The sequence below is a fragment of the Ipomoea triloba genome, chromosome 10, assembly GCF_003576645.1.
Source record: "Ipomoea triloba cultivar NCNSP0323 chromosome 10, ASM357664v1".
Classification (NCBI taxonomy): domain Eukaryota; kingdom Viridiplantae; phylum Streptophyta; class Magnoliopsida; order Solanales; family Convolvulaceae; genus Ipomoea; species Ipomoea triloba.
The window spans coordinates 26,676,201-26,682,200 of record NC_044925.1 but is presented as its reverse complement, the minus strand read 5'-3'; positions in this window follow the sequence as shown (position 1 = coordinate 26,682,200).

The following is a 6,000-nucleotide window of genomic DNA, read 5'->3' as shown; positions in this document are numbered from 1 at the left end:
TTTTTTTAACCATTGTAACATTAACTGATAAGTATAAAAAGATATAAGAGAATAAATCAAGATATTAAATTTTTTTATTAATGAAGCATAGATCACTAGATGGTGTATTTTTGTATATTAATAAAGGTTAAAAAAAATTTAAAAAGGTTAAAAATCAAGAGTTTATTTTAAAATGTTATTTAAAATAGCATTTCAAAATAAATTAATATTATTTTAACTCCTCTCATTTTATCAAATAGAGCTTATAACTTATTTCTAGTTTAAAATATGCTATAAACTTTATCAAATAGAATTTTTAATTTGTATAATAATTATATTGAGAGAATTTGGACAAGAATTAAACTCATAAACTTTTGATAATAAAATCATTATATTTTAACTCTTCCCATTTTTTTTCCAAACAAACAAAAAAAAAATCATGATTCATCTACTTTACAAGTTACAACCTCTTTAGGATTTCTTCCATTCACTTTAATTCCCAGTACTTGCTTCCTGAATTACTCAGTCTTGTTTTTTTTGTTTTTTTGTTTTTTTAAGTTATTATAAAAAAATTGTTTTTGATAATTCCGATGAATTTACTTTATGATTTCAGTTTTTCTCGTAAGACGTAGAAAGTAGGCAGCGCCTGTTCCTCTTTTCCTAAATTCCAGATTTGTACGTATTCTGAATCTTGCTTTTACTTTTTCACTTGATACTAGTTCTGGAGAATGATGTTAGCTCACTCCTTTTTATTTCCTCTGCAAACTAATCTTTTCTCTTTTTGGCTATGAAAATAATATAAAATAATAATAATAACAATGCTCATGGATTCTCGACTCCGGGTGTCAATAATTTGGTAATCACAGTTTAGACCAAAGAATTTAATTGCTCAAAGAGTAATGTAATAGTAATGATGCTAACCAGTTTGATTGGCGTGAGTGACAGTGCATTCTTTTCTCTTAAAAGAAGTCGAGAATTCAAATCCTCTGAATATGATACAGTGCGAGGTGTCTGACCATAGAAAATACAAATATGAGAATCATGTTCCATCCACTTACCTGCTTAGCAATCTTTTACAGACATGTGGAGTTTAGTTAGGTTGTGTGGCAGGCATAGTAGGTGGTGCCATAGCTTGCATGTAATACAAATGCAGTAGTAGTGTATATGACAGTGACTAATTTGGTGCCCATTTAATTGTTGTGTTAAGTCTCGCCATCTGCAACTGCGAAAGCTCTCTACTTTATTGGCATTATTGCTGCTGTTTTTACTACACATAAATGCACAGCAGCAGAAGAAAACTCGAAAAACCAAAAACAAAAACATAAATAAATAATTAATTTTGATTCGAATCATATCATACCGTATGAGTTATGCATTTAATTCGTCATTCTTTACGTTGTACTTTGCGATTATATTATATTGATGAACATTAAATCTCAGGCGATATGATATATGGACCTGCTGGGCTTTCATGCATGTGAAGAGGTTATCTAGTCCGATGAACATATAGGAACATCCGACCTCATCTGCTTATTTGTGGGTCTTTCATTTTCATCCTCAATCAATTCCGTTAAGATCTCGTGATTTAGATTGTATTGACCTTTCAATGAGAACATCAATAATATGACCCCAACTTAAAAAAAAAAGAACTTAGACGTACCATAACAGACCAGACTACTAATTAATCAATAGATGATATTGTACTAAGTATCAATTGGCTCTTAAAAAAAATTTTTAAAAGTAATAATATATGATGTTTTGAAATACATATGGAGATGAGGAGGAGGTCTTTAGCTACCAAAAGCAATATATTACAAGTTCTTTAGATTGTCCATATAAAGTGTACTGGGTTATAGTTAATTTATATCCAAACTTTAATAATTCGTAATTATCATAATAATTATATTATTCATTTATCGTATGAAAGATGATAAAGACATAAATAAAAATAATTTTTGTTGTGTTTTCTTTTTTTAAATATTTTTGCCCATATTATTGAATCACATGGATTAATCAAGAATGAAGAGTATATATAATGTTGAAGGGAAGGGAAACGTCAACATGCATTGGTTTGTTTTTGGTAATGAGCATCATGTGCGCACTTGGTCCAACGTTAAAAGGCGAGCCATTGCTGCATCTTCATGCTCAGCTCGATCATTCATTCAAGATCCATTAGATATCCCCAAGATTTTCCTTTAATTATATATATTTTGACTATCATTACTTTTTCATTTTATATATATATATATTCATGATTTCTTTTAGAAATCGATATTTACAACGTAAACTACTCTAGGCGACACGTCCCATTCAATTGACAACACCGAACTAGTGGATAACTCACTCTTTGGAAAAGTTTGCTTCACTCTTTTCTTGACATGTATGAGCTTCTCAATTACAACAGCAACAATATGGTCAAAATCCTAAATAAAGAGTTCATCCGGACCTAATACTATTTCAATAGTTCTTCAAATTTAAGTTTCACAAGACAATATTTTACAAAATCAATGCAAAATTGTATCATTCTCTTCAATTTTAATTTATTTTTCGCTTTCATTCGCTCAACTAATTGCATCATAGGCACAAAATATCTTTATCACATGTTTAGAGTTAACAATTTTAAGAAACTTTTACAATATAATATTGAGTATTTAAAAATTAGAGTTCTAAAAAAATCAATGATTTCAATGACGGAATGAATGTAACATGATTTTTGTAACAGAATGTCATGAATTTGATTATTGTCAACAATTTCACAGTTGATGCCATCTTTCTTGTGTGATTTGCAATTTTTATTATACAAGACTAGAGTTATAATTTATACACTTGAAATCTCGGATAGTGGTTGTGATTTTACTCATAAAGAAAATGATTAGACCATTTTTTTAAAAATAGTAAAAATAAATCTATTTATTTTACTAATATATATATCTCCATATATTATTTACTTTGATTATAATGGCAAATTTACAACTATTTTTCATGTTAGTATATGTTATGAGTTTTATAATTTGGAACCTTAACTAACAGTATGGCATATCATATCTTGTTGGGTTGGCCATACATAGCATGGTGCTACAAAATAATTAAAACGAATCGGAATCAATAAAATATACTTTAAAAGAAAAATAATGTATTTTAACATTTACTTCATATAAACCCAAAATTTAAATTGAATATATAGAATAGCGAGAACATGCATAAACTTCACTCTAAAATTATAACATTCTTTCTACCTTAACGCATGTATTAAATTTATCAGCGTTATTATCATTATTATGACTCTTATACTTCAGTAAATTAAGAAAGTAATTATAAAATATAAATAGATATTACATTATAATAAAATATATAATACTAAAAAAAATACGTGTTTCTAAATTCTTGTTAAAGAAATAAAAATAAAAACGCGAGTACAAGTGGTGTCCGTACAAAATACTGACAGCCACTTGGGGGGCACGTGGCGGTTGCTGTCAAATAAGGGCGTGTTTGGTTAGTAGGGACGGGACCGGACCGGAGCGCAATTAATGCAAAGGTTGTTAAGGCTGTTTTTATCTTTCGCAATTCACATGCCTCCATTATTATTTCGGCCTCCAAACAAACACCATTAACCATAAAACTATGAAAACATCATTCTCAATTTTCCCGAAATTTTTTATTCCCCTGTCTCTTTGGATTCCCGGACCCTACCCCCACCCACCCCTACTGCCCTCATCACCTTCATCCCCAGAGTCCTAGATGAACACACCACCACTGATCTCCCCTCACTTCCCTTTCTAGGGTCCCCCTATAGAGCTGTCATCTTTGGACATTCTTCTTTATCATCTTTCTTGGTTGAAAAATACTCTACGTGATACTTTCCAGAGTATATACTTTTATATATGACATACGTTCATATACATGTATTATTTTTTATTTTTATAAGTCACCGTCTAGGCGCTATTCTATCGCCCAATTAGCGCCTACTGCAACTATGGTTCTAAGTGCAGTATGCATTGACAACATAATGAAAGGGTTGAAATTAACGTACGTACTGGACCATGTGTAATATCATATGTCAGTCCATAAAATTAGATAGTACGTATGAAACTAATGGGACAACAATTGCTTAAAATCAATAATATATAAGTTATTGTATTCCCATAATTATTACATTCCCCGTTCTCTGAATTTAACCAATATTGACAAAATGGTTATCATTGGGGCTATCCAATGAAATTGATAAGACAATTATCATGATAATAAAAATGTTTCAAGTTTAACTATTCGTAGGAGCTGTCTAGTTTTATTGGTTTGAGCTGGTCAATTAATTATGGGTTGTTTCGTCTCCTTACGGTAATTTATCGGTTAGGGTCACAATGTGAACTTCATCGAAAGAACATTTTTGAGTAACGAATGTTGACTTTCTTGTAAATAAAAAATGATTATCATTGTCCCAAAATGGCAAACGGAATGGCTAAGGGGGGTCGAGTATGATTTCCATAGTAGAATGTCATAAATTTGATTTTTGTCAAAATCCTATCAGTTTAACTAATTTATCTCTCTTGTGTGGTTTACAGACTACTACACATAACTATGTTTACTCAATGCACGCCCTTAAGTATTGACTGCGAGTTTCATTCATTAAAAAATTGATTATTATTATTTAAAAAAAAATATTTAATTGTTGTATGGTCAATTTTAGTTTCATTATGTTAATTGATTGATTGGATGAAATATGGTGTTATAGGAGGACAGCATGAGGCCCCCACTATAGATGCATCATTCACCTTTCACCATTACTGAAAGAGCGACTTCAACTTTGTTTTCATCTTTTTAATTATGCCCTGCTGGCTTTTTTCCTCAGGCCAAAACTTACATATGACTTTTAAATTTAAAATGAAGTTTTATTAAATGTTTGTTGGGTTAGTATTTAATAATTTTTTTAAGTTTTTTTTTGTTAATTTAATAATGTTATTTAATAATCAACTTGAAGAGATCAGATCATTTGTGTTGAGTATTATATATATAAACATAAATGTATAAAAGGAAAAAAAAAAAAAAGGACAGAAATTCCTATAAATTCATCCAACTAACTTATACTATATATCTTCGTTGTATTTATTAAAATGACATTATTATAATGAAATAAAATGGACTTAACGTGTGATTAATAAATTATTGCATACATACATATACTTAATCAACGTGATGTGATATTTTAAAGATTTTTTATCCTTTCTCCATGACGTTGACTACGTTGTTGCGTAGCTCCGGGTTTGTATACTCGAAAATTTGACTTTTAATACAAGGTCAATTCTAAATTGACACACACGCATATATATGTGTGTGTGTGTGTTTTGTTCTTCTTCTTGGACTTTCTCTCACAATTAACATAGAAATTGTAGGTATTATATTGTATGTTTCTGTCTGCTTCTCTCGGAACCATGTCAACTTTGGCATTTCTCTAGGTGAAGTGATAAGCATTCATAATATGTGTGGTTCTAATCTTCTATTATTATTATTATTATTATTATTATTATTATTATTATTATTATTATTATTATTATTATATTTGCTTCAATTGCTCCAACTATATGATATGGATATATTTTATATTTAATGAGATGTTTTATCATGATATTGATATTATCATATATATATATATATATATATATATATATATATATATATATAAACTTAGTATTATATTATTAGTATTAGTGTCAATAGATCTCTTAATTTGTGACACGACACAAAATTAACGTAATAGTGTTTAGTCTTAATATGTTGTAAGTCATTAACATATTGACTAGTTAATTAAGAACATATTGTGAGAGGGCTCCTTGTGCGCCAGCAAAGATCTAGCCTCTATATTCAGCTGAATTATCATGATTTACATCAATCCAGATGTTCTGCCAGACCAGGACATAGGGCCATTCAGATTGAGAATTCGACCTTTTGAGAAGAAAATTTATGTTGGTGTCATTATCTTGTCAGAACTCATTAATGTACTTGTTTACATAAACTGCCATGTTTAGG